General features: G+C 46.0%; 1 long non-coding RNA gene across 3 annotated transcripts in view; it reads left to right on the top strand.

Annotated features, from left to right (window-relative positions):
• The window catches only part of LOC137570990 (uncharacterized), a 354,595-nt gene that overhangs the window by 29,097 nt on the left and 307,560 nt on the right, over positions 1-17,938 (top strand). For all 3 annotated transcript variants that reach the window (XR_011031268.1, XR_011031270.1, XR_011031269.1), the window contains exon 2: positions 10,213-10,460. This is a non-coding gene — a long non-coding RNA (uncharacterized lncRNA). The remainder of the gene's footprint in view (positions 1-10,212; positions 10,461-17,938) is intronic.

Genomic DNA, 17,938 nt, shown 5'->3' with positions numbered 1-17,938 from the left:
CCCTGGCACTGCCGCACCACCCCGCACGGCGCCCAGGCGACCGATTGGTAGGCCTGGTGGTCCAGACGCCCCTGGCACCATGAGTGCCATGCCTGCCCATGTGCTGTGCCACCATGCCTGCCCCTGTGCAGCATGGGGGCCGAACAGGCACTGCAATTACCCATCTCACCACTTTTGCCCTAATTTTCTCTGCACCTTTAGGTGCCTATTAACAATACAATCCCACGGAAGACCGATCGTTGCCATGTTGCGGTGGGGGTACACTCATGGGGTGTCCATTATCTAGTAATGACTTGAGTAAAGAGACACCCACATTTGGGTTTCTCAAGAATTTGGGTTACACTCGAGTATATGCCCAGGGGCCGACCTACCATGAAGCCATCAGAATCACGTGATTCAGGAGGAAAAATCTTGGGGGCAGCGTTTGGACACACAGTTTGGGGCACATGCTTTCTCTACGCTCTCCCATTCGACTTCCGGGCACACACACACCACCCTCCTCATTCAAGCATTCCCGAATCCCCGTCCTCATGCTATGACACAAGCAGGTAAGGTGTCGATCTATGCCTCTTATACATCAGTCATCATTGCTGGTGCCTTTCGTGATGAAACTGGGCCATCGCTGCTGAACCTTTGCCTCCCTCTGTCGCCCCCTCTCCTTAGGGATGACAGATGATTGCCAAGTGCAACTGGTGTCCCTATAGTGTGGCAGCCTTGGATCTTGGCTTTCAGACATTTCCCCCCCTTACTTACTCTTATCATCCAACCCCCCCCCCCCCCCCCTCCAGAACCTGTATGAGCGAAAACCAATTCTGGGTACAACCCCCCCTTTGTACTTCGCTAAAGAAATTATTCTGATTCTGATTATTGAGACATGCTACGGCAAAACCACATCACTGGTTTAATCACCATGGCCAGGGGGAAGCTTTGGCATGTGACCAATCAAGTGGGGGGTGCTTGCACCAGACTGGCCAATCACAGCGGCCCGCTGCTCCTTTTTGCTCACCAGTGCCAATGGTCTTACGGGCGGGACCACTGCACAGTCATTGGGCCGATCACTGCACTCGATCAGTAGCAGTGACATCCTCCAAAGTTAGCTGCAGGCAGCAGAAAGTCAACCGGCCCTGTATATACCGCATATTGGGAATGGAAAATGTGCATAATTTAGATTCTGCAAAGGGTTGGGGGAATAGATGTACAATACATTTTTAAAACTGTCCAAGCACTTTGAGGCTAAGTTCACAGTAGGACATTGCAGTGCTGCGTTATTAAGTCTTATAACACAGCTTTCCGCACTACAATTAAAAGTCTTCACAGTGAGACATTCACAGTGCAGCATTATTGTTGTATTGTAATGTGTAGTGTTATGGTATCGCAGTACTGCAGTGTGTTACCTCTAAACGCACACATAACCAATAGAGATGGCCTGAACTTATTCGCGCGAACATCGCAAGTTCGGGATCGAATGCGAACTTTATGCGAGTTTGACCCGCCCCCTATACTAGATCATTGGGCTAAACCTTGACCCTCTTCATCACAGTCAGCAGACACATGGCAGCCAATCAGGCTGCACTCCATCCTGGAGGCCCTCCCCCCCCCTTTATAAAAGGCAGCAGCATCGGCCATTTTCTCACTCAGTCTGCTGCTGTGTTAGTGTGAGAGAAGGGAGAGAGGTTGCTGCTGCAGAGATTAGGGAAAGCTTAGTTAGGATCTTGTTAGGCTTGTTAGCTTGTTCCTTGCTGATACTTATTGCTAAAAAGCACCCCAAAACAGCTCTTTTGAGAGCTAATGTTCTTGTGATGTGTATTTTTTTTTGTGTGTGGACACTGACAGGGCATATACAGCCCTGTCTGTCGCAGCTGGCCCTAGCTAATTGCTATACTGTGCCAGGCCCAGCACATTCAGTGCCTACCTTTTCACTGCACCTGTGTGTGTGACAGCTGCACATTTGTAATACCAGTCCGTGCCCTGAATAACTGCACCTGTGTAACAGCAAACATTTTTATATACCAGTCACTGCATACCTGTTCACTGTACCTGTGTGTGTGACAGCTGCACATTTGTAATACCAGTCCATGCATACCTTTCACTGCACCTGTGTAACAGCACGCAGTTTTAAATACCAGGTGTACCAGGCTGGGAAACTGCTACTCCAGCGTCAGAACCACCAATACAGGGGCTCCACAAGGCTGCGTCCTATCACCTCTACTGTTCTCTCTCTCTATACAAACAATTGTATCTCATCCGCTGACTCTGTCGCTGACTCTGTGAAGGTCATCACATTTGCGGACGACACCACCATAATCGGCCTAATTGGCAGCAACGGAGAGCAGGAATACCGCGGCGAAGTCGAGAGCATCTGCAACTGGTGCGGGGACAACAACCTGGTACTCAACACAGCTAAGACAGTTGAATTAGTCGTTGACTTCAGGAGGAACCCTCTCCCCCTCACACCCGTCCTCATTGGGGGAAACGAAGTCTCCAGGGTGTCATCTGTACGGTTTCTAGGCACGACCCTCACAAACAACCTGAAATGGGGACAAAACACCATCAGAATCCAGAAGAAATCTCAGCAGAGGCTATTCTTCCTGCGACAACTGAAGCGATTCGGCATGCCCCGGAAACTGCTTACCAGCTTCTATTCCGCCACCATAGAATCCATCCTCTGCTCCTCAGTCATCGTCTGGTACGCGGGTGCAACGGCCAGCGACAAACTCAAACTGCAGAGGGTCATATCTGACGCAGAGAAGATCATTGGGTCTCCTCTTCCTCCTCTTGATCTCCTTCACTTCGCTAGGATGATGAAGAGAGCCACCATGATCTCCCGGGATCCCTCCCACCCAGGCAGTCGCTACTTCGAAATCCTCCCGCTGGGCCACCGCTACAGAACATTAACATCCAAAACCACCAGGCGGGAGAACTCCTTCTACCCCCAAGCGGTTCGGCTGCTTAACGCCAACCTTCCCCGTCGAGGCCTGCCTACTAGCATGCCCTAGCGCCAGCACCCATCGTCTGCCTGCCCTGGTTCCCAATGCTCCTGGGAATGTTATATGTGAAGGACATATCTATACCTCTACTGAAGTTTTGCTACCTGTATAAATTGGTACTGTATGTGTTTTCGTGTCTGTCCTCATACTATGTCTATGCCATGTGTACCATAAGCAATTCCGAGTATGGCCCTGCCGTACTTGGCGAAATAAAGTGATTCTGATACCAGTCACTGTATACCTGTTCACTGTACCTGTATGTGTGACAGCTGCACATTTGTAATACCAGTCCGTGCATACCTTTCACTGCACCTGTGTAACAGCAAGCAGTTTTATATACCAGTCACTGCATACCTGTTCACTGTACCTGTGTGTGTGACAGCTGCACATTTGTAATACCAGTCTGTGCATACTTTTCACTGCACCTGTGTAACAGCACGCAATTTTATATACCATTCACTGCATACCTGTTCACTGTACCTGTATGTGTGACAGCTGCACATTTGTAATACCAGTCCGTGCATACCTTTCACTGCACCAATGTGACCAATTGCACACTGTTTTATATACCAGTGCGTGCATACCTGTTAACTGCACCTGTGTGACAGTTGCACATTGTATTGTAATACTAGTCGCTGCATACCTTTCACTGCACCGGTGTGACTGTGTGCTGTTTTATAATATAGTGCGTGTATACCTGTTAACTGCACCTGTGTGACAGCTTCACATTGTATTGTAATACCAGTCACTGCACACCTTTCACTGCACCTGTGTGACCGCACATTGTTCTACCAGCAGTCACTGCATACCTTTTCACTGCACCAGTGTGACTGCACATTGTATTAGTCAAGTCAGTGCATACCTTTCAATTCACCCCCCCTCCCCCCCCCCCCCAATATGGACAAAACAGGCAGAGCCAGAGGCAGGCCACCCGAAAAGTCTGTTCCAAGGTTGTGCTGTCGTGATTTCGTGCGGCCCTCGACCAAAGTACAGTGTTCAGAAGAAGGCACGTGCCATCAACCCCTAATATTGTCAGGGCGTGGTTGACTATTTAACACAGAACACCTCATCTTCCTCAGCCTCCGCATGGAAGCGTGACATATCTTCCTCCTCCTGCTCTGATTCTGGCACCCCACTTAACACTCAGTCGGCTGCCATCACCAAAGTGCCATCATCCCAGGGCTCAGCAGTGTGGAAATTTTTCTGGTGTGTCTGCCTCAGATGAGAACGATGGCATCTCTACTCTCTGCCACCGAAAATTGAGCCATGGAAAGACCAAGAAATGCATAGGGACAACTGCCTTACGAAGGCACATGATGAAAAAGCACAAACTGCAATGGGATGACCAACTGAGGAAAAGCAGCACACAAAAGCAAAGCCATACACCGCAGTGGAAGATACCAGGCCGCAATTATTTCTCAAAAAGGGGATACCCAAACTGTACCGGGATGTTGAAAGGCAAGTGGTATCATCTCTGGCACACAGCGTTGGGTCAAGGGTCCATCTTACCACGGATGCCTGATCTGCAAAGCACGGTCAGGCCTGCCCAAAGACTAAGTCAGTCCCCACACACAGCATCTCTGCCTGCAGGCCGCTTGACTGCCTTCTCCGCCACCACCAACAGGGTCCAGGACTCCAGGTGGATTTTTGAGGCCGCTGCTAGCAGCGGCCACTAACAAAAACAACAATAATTATTTCTGCTGCGTGTACATGCCTGCCTAATTTTCCTGGCTTCACTGCGGCTGCAACAACAAAACAAAAGGCATGTACATGTGCCCATTCCCCTGCGTGATCATTACCTTGCCGCGGTTAAGGGGCTTGCGTATCACAATGAAGCAATGACCGGCTATATTAGCGTGTTGGGGGCACACCTGACCCAAGATAATAAGGTCGTTGCTTCATTGTGGACAGACCAAATTCGATCAGCTGGACAGTCACTGTTCTGTCATTGAACTACTTCAGCCCGGCGACCATATTGGCTTGAAAACTGCCATCGCCTGCCCTCTCGCCATGGTGCGCACCAGTCCAGCACGACCGTCACTACACAAACAGCTGTTTGCGGTGCATTACACAGTGAGTTTGGTCTGTCAATGTGAAGCAGTACACTACTTACACTACCTGATTGATGTATACACACGCAATATGTTTTAAACCACTTTATGCCTCCAATTTAGCATTCAATGTGATTTGATTTTATGCCGTTAAAACCCTGCTCTGCGTCAAATCCGTAATTTTCCCCGGGGCTTTTGGGCATGTATCCCACTCCGCAATGCCCCCTCCAGGTGTTGAAAGATCTTTTCCATCACTTTTGTTTCCAGAATTAATGTTTGAAGTTCTGAAAGTTCACCTGCCTATTGAAGTCTATTGCGGTTCGCAAAGTTCACGCGAATGCTGACTTTTGCGGAAGTTTGTGTTCGAGGTTCGCTAACCTAAAATCGGAGGTTTGAGCCATCTCTAATAACCAATTACAGGAAAGCATACTTTTCATTGAGTCTATGCTTTACTGTATGTTCTTTATGTGAGAGTAAAGCAGCGTTACCACGTTCAGGGATGACAACGGATTAAATCCGGATGAAATACGAATTAGTTTTATTCGGATTTCATAATTAACTCAGCTGAGCGGGTGGGTGAGGGGGGGTTAACCTCCCTGGCGGTGCATTTCTGTCTGGAAGTCAAAAGCGGTACATTGTTTTTTAAGAATTTTAGGCCTACAATTCTTAAGTCATAACTAACCAAAATATGCCAGAATAAAAGCCTGGTAGACATTCTGCATATAAATAAAAGACTAGAACACAAATTTGTTGAATTAATTAAATTTATGAATAAACTTAAAAAATTGTGAAGCTGTACAAATAAGGCAGGCAGAGAGTAGTCAAAATCCAGGCAGAGGTTGGAGCAGGCGGCAGGCAGAGAGTAGTCAAAATCCAGGCAGAGGTTGGTGCAGGCGGCAGGAAGAGAGTGTCAAAATCCAGGCAGACCTCGGTGCAGGCGGCAGGCAGAGAGTAGTCAAAATCCAGGCAGACCTCGGTGCAGGCGGCAGGCAGAGAGTAGTCAAAATCCAGGCAGAGGTCGGTGCAGGCTACAGGCAGAGAGTGTCAAAATCCAGGCAGACATTGGTGCAGGCGGCAGGCAGAGAGTAGTCAAAATCCAGGCAGACCTCGGTGCAGGCGGCAGGCAGAGAGTAGTCAAAATCCAGGCAGAGGTCGGTGCAGGCAGCAGGCAGAGAGTAGTCAAAATCCAGGCAGACATTGGTGCAGGCGGCAGGCAGAGAGTAGTCAAAATCCAGGCAGAGGTCAGTGCAGGAGGCAGGCAGAGAGTAGTCAAAATCCAGGCAGAAGTCGGTGCAGGCGGTAGGCAGAGAGTAGTCAAAATCCAGGCAGACATTGGTGCAGGCGGCAGGCAGAGAGTAGTCAAAATCCAGGCAGAAGTCGGTGCAGGCGGTAGGCAGAAAATAGTCAAAATCCAGGCAGAGGTCGGTGCAGGCAGCAGGCAGAGAGTAGTCAAAATCCAGGCAGAGGTCGGTGCAGGCAGCAGGCAGAGAGTAGTCAAAATCCAGGCAGAGGTCGGTGCAGGCGGCAGGCAGAGAGTAGTCAAAATCCTGGCAGACATTGGTGCAGGCGGCAGGCAGAGAGTAGTCAAAATCCAGGCAGAGGTCGGTGCAGGCAGCAGGCAGAGAGTAGTCAAAATGCAGGCAGAGGTCGGTGCAGGCGGCAGGCAGAGAGTAGTCAAAATCCAGGCAGAAGTCGGTGCAGGTGTTAGGCAGGAAATAGTCAAAATCCAGGCAGAGGTCGGTGCAGGCAGCAGGCAGAGAGTAGTCAAAATCCAGGCAGAGGTCGGTGCAGGCTGCAGGCAGAGAGTAGTCAAAATCCAGGCAGAGGTCGGTGCAGGCTGCAGGCAGAGAGTAGTCAAAATCCAGGCAGATGTCGGTGCAGGCGGCTCTTTTTTTCTACCCCGAGCTCAGGTCGGGCTTACCGCCAGGAAGGTTAAACTTACCCAGCAGCCTTCTTCTTTGATCAGTCTCATGGCGCCTCCCATGCTGCGTTCCAAGCCGCGTCATGTGACTACAAACACTTCCTCCTTCAACCCGGAAGGAGGAAGGGTTTGTAGTCACGTGACGAGCCATGGGAGGCGCTGTGGGACGGATGAAAGCAGAAGGCTGCTGGTTAAGTTTAACCCCACCCGCTCAGCTGCATTTATTATCCGGATGAAACCCAAATGAAACTCATTCGGATTTCATCTGGATGCTCATCCCTGACCACATTTTTGTTGCGTTGTAACGTTGTGTTTCAAGTTTACAACTTAACGTCCTACTGTGAACCTGGCCTGAAGCAAACCTGTACTGAAAATTAAAAGTCAAAATAAACATACATAATTCATACTTTCCTCCCGTGTAAACTACTCCTCAATCTCTTTCTCCTCTCCTGCATCCTGTTTGTCCACTGAGATCAATGTAATTCTCCATCCTCCATTTTATGACCCCATGACAGCTTCCTGGTCAGCACACTGCTAAACTGTAATATTGCCCACTTGAGCCATAGGGAAATACTGACATTACCTTGCACATCAATTGTCCTTTCAGTTATAACTGACAGCAACGGATATCTAACTGACAGCAACTGATATATTTCAGTTCTGACAAAATCTTGCCAGAAATGAAAGGAATTGTTGTAAGAAGAAAATGGAGAGGTAAGTATGTAATATTCAATTGCAGGTACTTCATATGTTTATTTTAAATAATTTTACTTACTTATTTCAGGTTCACTTTAAGATTCCATTGTAAGCAAGGATAGGCACAATTATGCAGCTAAATGGGGATTGTAATTAGGATTCGGAATTATACTGTCTTTGACTTGAACAGCATTTTAATGACTTGCATCTAAGTAATAAGTTAAGAATGATGACATGAACTTTTTTCTTTTCTCTCCATAATGACCCTTTCACTCCGCACAGTTGTACATGTGTTCTGTCAAGTTCAATGAGCTACAGCAAATCCCTCTACATGGTGCACCTCTTAATTGCTCAAAGTTCAGTAACAAAGTAAATCTGCTAATCCCTTAAACTGCTAAATCTAATTTTCACCCCCCAGAGTACACTGGACTCATGTTCCTCGTTAGAATTATGGCAGTTTTCTGGCAATCGGTTCCCCTGGGACTTTCTGGAGAACACTTCAGTGCTTCACCCATTCCTGATGTGAAACATCATCCCGTATCAAACTCCTCCCTCACCTCCTCCTAAACAAAAACAAGCAAGATGTTCTGCAATCACCGGCCAGTCCATGTTCTGTCCGCACAGTATTCACTGTATCTCAATACCTGTTATTAAAGTGAATCTGAAGTGTAAAAAGAATAGAAAAAAATGATACTTACCTAAGGAGAGGGAAGGCTCTGGATCCTATAAAGCCTGCCCGTTCCTCTCCTCATCCCCTTGTTTTCTCGCAGGCTCCTCCGTTTAAATCTCCTGCTACGTGAGGCTTTGGAAATCTTTGGAGCCTGAGTGCTCCTGAAGACGGGCAGCTCTATACTGCGAGAGAGCACGCTCCCGTGTGCGCAAGACTTCCAAAACACTTGCGCTAGAGTTCAGAAGCCCACACGCTGCAGAAGAGAGCCATCTCCTTCCTATGGGTTAGAGACTGCTAACGGGGGAGCCAGCGCAGGAACGACGGGATGAGGAGAGGAGCCGGAAGGTTCTATAGGACCCAGAGCCTTCCCCCTCCTTAGGTAAGTATCTGGTTTGTTTTATATTTTTTTTTACGCTTCAGGCTCCCTTTCAAACCCTGATTCTGGAACATTTTTTTATTGGCATTAAAGATTACCTAAAGTAAAAAAACAAAAACAGGCCTGGCTCTGCCTTAATGTTGTAAAATCGGGGGGGGGGGGGGGGGGGGAGGGAAGGAGGTCCTCAGGGCTTAACATTTACATGAACTGGCACAGGTGACGCTTTTCATAACACAGTCGCGGCCATGTTTCCAAAGTGGTGATGAAGCTCTTTGGAGACCTCCATTTGCGTTGCCGCAGCCCGCCTCCACTTTGGCTGCCACCAATTAGGCCGCGGCTCCCAAGCAGGGGCGTGTCACAGAAACACAGGTGGGGGGTGGCCAGAGAGTACCTCTGATCAGGTAAAGGTGGTCTTTTTTTACTTTAGATAGGACACCATGTGAAATCATCTACCGTTATGTATAAAACGATCCTTAGCAACTGGCGCTGCCCACTCACACCTAGTGAGATTGAGACACACCTACTTTAGTCACACGGGCATGAAGGAAAAGAGTGATTGCTCTGTCAGCTGAAGCCACGCTTCCTTGCTGATTGATATCCTCTCAGGCTGAATGGATGGTAAGGGATGTTTAAAATACCATCTAGTGGACTAGTAAGTAGAGGGCTCAGAATCCTGTCTAGAAATTTTGATCTCATGACCACCAGAAATACCTGCATAGAGAAAGTTAGTTTCAGGCTCTGTGGGATGGGGCGCATCAACTGGATTCACGGGGAATAGGTGTATCAGGTCCTAATCCTGAATAACTGCCGGTGCCTTGTCTCAGCCGGATTGCTCCCACGGCTAATGGATACTCCAAACAACAAAAGGGACGGCACACCACTGGCTGCAACAAACTGTTGTATTCACGAACACTGTACTTGTTCGTGAATACAACAGTTTGTTGCAGCCAGTGGTGTGCCGTCCCTTTTGTTGTCTGTGGGATGGGGCTACTGCTTTTTGGATTAGATCATCCTGCTGTGTATATTGCAAGGGGCAGGCACAGACGAAATCTTTCTGAGTACATTGCAGCTTATAGCGATGACAGTCTGTTGTATGTATTGGTATAGCTATTGGTTTGACGTAGGTAGGGGAAGAGGATAATGAGATAGGGAGAGATAGACGTCTAATAGTCCAAATGCAGTGGGCCAATTCCTGTGCCAATCATGATTGCTCGATGATGTAACGTGAAATTTAGCACTTACTGCACTTTTTGAATACCAGTAGGCAAGTTGGCACACTGCATTGGGACTGTTACACATTTATCCCTCCTTATCACATTATCTCTCCCCACTCCACCCCCTTGTTCTTATGCCCTATATACAATATATTTGAAATAAAGTTGACTTGAAGTATAAGTAATAAGTATAAGCAATAAGTTGGAAGACGTGAAGTTTATTGTATGTGCTAATAGAAGGAACAAGTATAACTATAATCCCACAATAACAATTATTGTTACACTTTCCCTCCCCAGCAAGAGGTTTCGGCCTGGACCCCTACTCACCCGCACAAGTATTCCAAAGCCCAACCAAAAGAACAGCTATAGCATGAGTGGAAGTGCCGAAAAAGAGTAACTAGGGGGCAGAGATACTGATTTACAGTCACTACCCTATTGCCTGAAGAAGCGGGTTCGACTCGAGAAACTCGTAGCAACAAAGTGGAGTGTTCTCAAATAAAGTGTGCTCTACCTTGAAATACACCTATTGTATCATCTGTTAGGAGGTAAGTCCAACTCTGCCCATTTTTTTGTCATCATAGAGTTCTTTTACAAAAAAAGTTTTTACAAAAGGGCTTCTTGATATAATAATAATAATTAAAGTGTACCCGAGGTTTTGCTTAGGGGTGGGGGGCAGATGGGACGACACAGAGTCATGTTCCCTGCTGCAGGGCATGCCTCTGAGTCTCCCCCCCGCACCACTCTCTGCCCTCCCAGCGCCGCGCTATCACCCCCTGACATTGGCTACAAAGCGATTGTCGCTAATCTCGAGGGTAAGGGAGGAGAGAGGTAATACCTGCTTAAACGCTCACTGGGGGCATTCCTGAAGGCCTTCCCCTGCTGCCATTGGGCAGCTCTGTCTTTCCCCGCTCACTCCCCCACCTCCCTGCACCCTGCTCTGTGTGTGAGACACAGAGCAGCTTCTTCCAGCTTCATTACCCCAGGGGTCACAGAAACTGAAAGTAGAAGACTGCAGGTCAAAAGAGCAGCGGGGATTGTGGTTACCTGATCAGCCCAGCCCCCAGATCAAGTAGCATTGTTTTTTTTTTTAATTTACATCCCCACCTCTGGTTCCCTTTAAGGCCCTTTTTGTTATATTACAGTTCTAAACAAATGTGCTACCTTGAGTTGCCTTCCAAACAAAACACCAATGCACAATCTTTTCATCTGCACTATGGTACATTGTGTGATTACTGTTACTCATATACAAGACATACAAAGGGTATATACAACACCTGGGACATAAAATATGATGTTCATGACAAGGTAGTCTGTAAAACACAGATACAAATCATTATTTAATAAACAAAACTTAGTTTATTGAGTTCACAACAAATACAATTACAAGTAAAGAAAGAACATGGCAATTTTAAGATAAGAACAAGTTACAATAATCAGTCTTGAAATCAAACAAATAAACATCATCAAATATTGACATTCGGCCTCCTAGATACCCCTATCGTAGAAATAATCTGGTCTCAGACTAGGTCAGGATCAACATAATCCTGTGCACTGCAGTAAGCCAGTTGCCCCAAAATGTTTTCAAACTTACTACTACAATGTTCTCCCCAGAATTTTTTCCAGCTGGGTGGCATGAAATAGTAGCCGGGTGGCATGAAAAAGTAGCTGGGTGGGGCAATATGAGAATAGAAGAAACTTTGCTTACAGCATAAAAGGAGGTGAGCCGATGACAGCCAGATGCTCATCAAAACTGGCCTACCACAAAAATTAATGGTGCAGTTCTACACTGCGATCATTAAATCCATCATGACATCAACTATGACTGTTGACTGACTGTTTGGCTCATACTCCTTACGATCAGCAGAAAGAAAAATTGGCTGTAGCATACCTTCCCTGCAGGATCTTAACGCTAGCAGGTGCAGCAGCGACCAGGATTGCCTCTGACCCTTCTCACCCTGCTCACTCCATCTCCCAGCTTATGCCTTTAGGAGTCAGATACCGATCAGTTGCAACAAAATCTTCCAGGCGAAGCTTTTTCCCTCAGGCAGTTACCAATGCGAAACCAGGCTGGAGCTGCTTGGACTGGAAAGCATTACAGCACAGAACTAAAAATGAACACCTCTCACCCTGCTTACTACCACTTTAACTCATATATACTGTCCTTGACTTGTAACACCTGCACTGTGTGTCTTTGTATTGTTTTTGTCCGCATCCGTTAAGCAAATGCCAAGTCAAATTCCTTGTAAGTGCAAACTGATTTGCACAAATAAGATTGTGTCCAATAAATATTTGTATCTCTTATTCCCCCACCTATCTCTATCTTTCTTTTAGGTAGGGGCAAGCTTAAAGCAGGATTTTCAGCCATACCATCAAATTCCATTTACCCACTGCTCTGTGTTTATTATGTAGTCTACATCCTGACCCTACATTGCAAGCATTCTAATATAATCATAAATGTTTCTGCTGTAATGAATCTTATCTGCTGTAATGAATCTTATTGGCCTGGCTCTATTCTGGTACATTGCCGGGTAGAGGGAAGCTTGTTATCTCCCCTCGCACATTCCTGCTCCTCATGGATTGGCTGAGGGCAGTTCAATGTGACACTAGGCTGAGAAGGGAAATACACCTCACCCCTCTGCAGAATGCAGAAGTTGCTGAAAAATGATCTATGCTGTGCTCACATGTGTTTACAAAGCAAGCTAGATATGACAGTGCAGTGTCTTCAGAGTTTAGTGGGGAGGAGAGCTGAATACACCATTTCAGACAGGAGGAACTGGCATAAAGATTGGCTTCAGTCAGAGGCAGTAAAGATGGACAATGTCTGAAACAGTTTTCTCTTTATTTACTGAAATCAAAGCAAGAACAGTACAATACACATGTAAGTAGTACACGTACTGTATTTATCTACTTATATATATGTTTTTTTTTCTTCCTGGGATAGTATGGCTGTCCCTGATGCTTTAAAGGCTAAAAATAGTACATTTGCTTTGCGTTTGAAGCCAATGGATTTTTTTTTTCAACAACACGAAACTGTATGCTGTTCTCTCGCATCTGTTCATATTTGTATTTGCTTCAAGAAGAGGAAGAAAAAAAAAAGACACAGATGAAATATAAAATAATGTTTAGTTTTCTTTTATCCAACTTCTCCGCTTTGGCCGGGCATAAACACACAGACGTAATCTGATGTGAGATCTCGCAGAGCCCCGCTCGCTCACGGAGGGCCCACAGAGGAAAAGGTGGAAACTTCAAGGCCCTCTTAATAGGGGCCGGACGGCGAGCCAAGGCAAAGGAAAGAGCCGTGTAGCACAGAAGGAAGGAAACAGGTTTTTGTTGGATCAAAAAAGCTTCATAATGAGACAGCGGGGGAAACACTTCTCACATCAACCGCGCTACTTTAACACTCCTTTTTTTAACTTTTTTTTTTCTTCATCTCAAAAGGCGATAAATATAAAAGGACCGTCTAATGGCTTATCCGCAAAAACCTCCTCGACTATCGATTTATCTTGATGGAGCCTGGAGAAGAAAAAGTGGACTTTTTTTTTTTTTTTACTGTGGCGATTTATAAAAACTGTAAAGATTGTTTCTTTAACTAGAGTTTTCGCTCCGGATAATGAGCAGCTAGGCCGCCTGAAAAACGATTGCTTGCACAGCTTGAAACGTTTACAACCTTTCATGTCGGTGGCTGGCCGGGCAGAGGCTGTACTCTCCTCTTCTGTCACTTCATCAGCTTAATAGTTCCATTTTTTTCTTCTTCTCGTTTTCTGGAGGCAAAACTTTTTTTTCATTTTTGGATGTTTTAGATACCCACTTGATCGGGGTAAAGTGAACCAGTCGTGTCTTTGCATTCGTATGTTCTGCGTCAGTGGTGTAACTACAATTCATGGGGCACCTCCAGCGAAACGTTGAATAGACCCCCTCAATGTTCACTCCCCCTTCCCTTGCCTCCCCTTGGTGCCCTTCATGGCCTTGGGGCCCATCTCACAAGGGTCAAAAAACAATTGGGGCCATCGTGATCTTTACACCCATAACAAGTGTAACCACAACAACACCTGATCTGAAGGATGGACCCTGTGTAGGAGGAAGGGAAGGTTAGTAGTTGGGGGCCTCCCACAGCTCTGGTCCCCCCTGCAATTGTAGGGGCTGTTCCCCTCTAGTCATGCCCCGGCTCTGAGGCTATCCAGGTAAACTATACACTTGACGATGTGGAGCTAAAATGTCTAAAGGTGGCCACTAACAATACAAATTTATAAATGATCGTTTCCAAATGATTATTCATAAGAACGATTGAAAATGATTGTTTAGGACCACTAAGAGCCTGAGCCCACTAACGCAGTTGTGTCCGCTTCTGTCTGCTTTTCATCATCTGTAACATTGATGTATAGCTGAAATTCGGAACAAATGCGTTAGTGGTCTCAGGGCCTAATGGACAAAAATCTCTTAGCCAATACAATTAGATTTACGGGATCAATCCGACAATCGGATCAAATTCATTAAACTGATCGGATTGGTTAGGAGACTTTGCTCTGTTAGTGGTTCCAAACGATCATTTCTGATCATTCATACAAATAATCGTTGATCAACGATCATTTGCCAAATTGTATCATTAGTGACCTATAGTTTTAAGTTTCTGCTTCCCTCCCACCCACCATCTAATAATAAGGAGCTCCCCTACCCTTCCCTCCCCTACCTACATGACATCGCCCTACTCAAGAAGATAGATAGGTAGATAGATACAGATAGATGGGTGGATAGAGAGAGAGGAATGGAGAGAGAGAGAGATAGATAGATAGATAGATAGATAGATAGATAGATAGATAGATAGATAGATAGATAGATAGATAGATAGATAGAGGGATGGAGAGAGTGGGATCGATAGAGAGAGAAGAATGGAGAGAGAGAGATAGATTGATGGATGGATAGAGAGGAGGATGGGGATGGAGAAAGAGAGATAGATAGAAAGAGGATAGATGGATGGAGAGAGGGAAGGATGGATGGATGGAGAGAGGGAGGGATAGATAGATAGATAGATAGATAGATATGGACGGAGAGAGAGAGGGAGCTATAGATAGATAGAGAGATGGATGCATGGATAGACAGACAGACAAACAAACAGTGTAATGGATAGAGAGATAGATATATAGACAGACAGACAGACAGAGGGATGAATAAAGAAAGAGATATTGATGGAGAGATAGATAGAGATAGAGAGAGAAAAATGCAGCCCAGGACATAAGGGATGCTAAACGAGGCCATGTGAAGCCCCCTGCCGCTGCCACCTAAGAGCTGAGCAGTCGCTCACCTGCTCACTCTTTGCTGCCTGTACCTTGCATGCTGGAGGAGCTGGGGCGATATGCTCCTGCAGACACAGACTTCTGCATTAAGACAAGTCCCCCATGCTCGCGGCTCGCTTCGGTCCCGGCACTCAGACTGTCAGCCCTGGAGTTCAGCAGTGGGTGGCCCGGCAGCAGCAATGACAGAGAGCCGTATCGCGCTGTATACTTCAAATACAGGAAGTGATCATTTAGGAAATGTATACTTCCTGTTACTTGAAGTACACAGCGCCACCACTGGGCTCTCTCTGCCATCATTGCAGTTGGGCCATCCACCACTGATCAGCTGGGCTGACAGTCTGAGTGTCGGGGACCGCAGTGAGCTGCAAGGGGAACTTGTCTTAAAGTAGAGGTCTGTGTATGTGGGAGCACATCGCCCCAGGCGCCCAAGGCACTGGCCTAGGTGGCCTTGCCTGAAATCTGGCCCTGGTAGCCACTATGCAGCTTGTATGTTTTTATCTTTGAAGACCAAATAAAGCTATATAAGAGCTGTGCAGGATTACTTTGGAGAAGTTGTACTAGATATACCTGTATAATTTAAATGTTGTAATAACCAGGACAAATGGGCAAATAAAATATGTACATTTTATCTACAGTAGCACTTTTTATTTTTGAACTATAATGACTGAAAACTGAGAAATAATGGATTTTTTCAGTTTTTTTCCTTATTGGCTCTACAATGCATAGGAAATAAAATAATTCTTAGCAAAAAGTTTCACCCAACGAAAGCCTAGTTTGTCCTGTAAAAAAAAAAAAAGATAATTTAATTGTGATAAGTAGTGATAAAGTTATTGGCAAATGAATGGGAAGAGTGTGAATTGGAATATTGCTATGGTTTTTATTGTTTTATTCACCTGGGTCTTCTTCCAGCCCCTAGAAGTCCAATCCAATCCAAAAAGCTTTATTGGCAGGACCAGATACATTTAGCATTGTATTTAACGAAACATAAGTGTTAGCTTGGGAGCAGGTGGTTGTGGGATTATAGGCATGGGCAGAGTAAAATACAGTATTAGGGCTATATAGTCCATAGGGGTACCCCCTGTATGAAGGCAGTAGAAGGCCTATACAGTCAATGGGAAACCATGTTCCTCACAGTTGGTTGCAGGCAGTGCCATATCAGGTCACCATTTGAACCATTGTTTTCTCTTCCCCCAGTAGGATGCAGAGTTTTCTCTCCTTGTCTGTGGAGCTGAAGTCTATAAGGTCCAATGCAGAAGTTCCGCTGTTCTCCAGGCTGTCGCTGTAACCTCCGTAAGATTGTGACCTATGCCTGACTGTCGCTACAGATCCTTCTTAAAGAGTAACCGTGACCAATAATTGAACTTCATCCCAATCAGTAGCTGATACCCCCTTTTACATGAGAAATCTATTCCTTTTCTCAAACGGATCATCAGGGGGCGCTGTATGGCTGATATTGGGGTGAAACCCCTCCCACAGGAAACTGTGAGGACCATGGTCCTGGCAGTTTCCTGTCTGTTAACCTCATTGCATTGTGGGAAATAGCTTTTTCCAGCTGTTTCCAACTGCCAAAAAAAAAAGCAGCAGCTACTTCCACTGACATCACCTGCCAGCAGTAAAAATGTCACCATGTGATAAATGTCAGAATGTAAATTGGGGAGAGGAAAACAATGGTGAAACACTGACCAAATAATTTATACATAATTATTGTAAAAAATGAAGCACTTTTTTATTACATTATTTTCACTGGCGTTCCTCTTTAAGGCTATTGCATAAGGCCCGTAATGCCAGGAGCAAAGTTGGCAGAGCAACCCATGTCCTGGTCTTTTCTAAAAGAATGAAGTTATGTTTGCTGTCAGACAGGATGAAAGATAAACCCGCATACAGCAACATAAAGATCCAACGTTCAGGGCATAGCAGTGAATACAATTTCTAATAATTAAATTACTAATAATAATCGATTTTAGCCAATCGATATAGAAAACAGAGCTGTCCTATTCCTGTGACTGAAGATGCACTTGAAAAAGGCTAAGGCCTCTTTCAGAGCAGGACGTTACGTTTGATGCGACCTTAAAGTCGCACAACGTGCCCCTAACATGTAGGTTATGAAATTTGATGTTATTTTGCACTGCGTTATGTGTCTCTTGGTGCGCCATTTTCATCGCATACTGATGGAACGAAAACATCACATGCGTTACATAAAAAAAAAAAAAAAACCTTACTGAGCATGTGCAACACACATAACGCAGCAGATACATTGCTAAACGCACAGCATGCAGCACCTTCTAAATATTGCTACACGTTACTCACAACGCAACGTGTGCACTGTGAATGTCGCACAGACTTTGTATTGCTGTGCGTTACTCTGCGTTATACATTTTTTATAACGTGCGACTTTAACGTCCCACTGTGAAAGAGGCCTTAATGACTAAGGGCTCTTTCACATTAGGGCAGACTTTGTGCGTTAACGCAAACGGCAGCCGTTTGCTTAACCAAGGTAAGATGAAAGTCCATAGACTTTCATTTTACCTTTCACACTCGACGCTACGTTTCGATGCGTTGCAGTTCCGACGCACCCGGGCGCAGTTTTTCCTCCAACGCACCTGCGAGCCGGCGTTTTCCGTCGGGTTCAATTACCAGCTACCGCCGCTGATTGCGTCGCACCGCAGATACCCGACGACACGCCGCAGGCAGACAACGCATGCAGGAGAACGGCTCCTGTTCGCTTTGTCCGA

This window comes from Hyperolius riggenbachi, chromosome 4 (assembly GCF_040937935.1).
Source record: "Hyperolius riggenbachi isolate aHypRig1 chromosome 4, aHypRig1.pri, whole genome shotgun sequence".
NCBI lineage: Eukaryota > Metazoa > Chordata > Amphibia > Anura > Hyperoliidae > Hyperolius > Hyperolius riggenbachi.
This window is presented reverse-complemented; position numbering and strand designations above follow the sequence as displayed.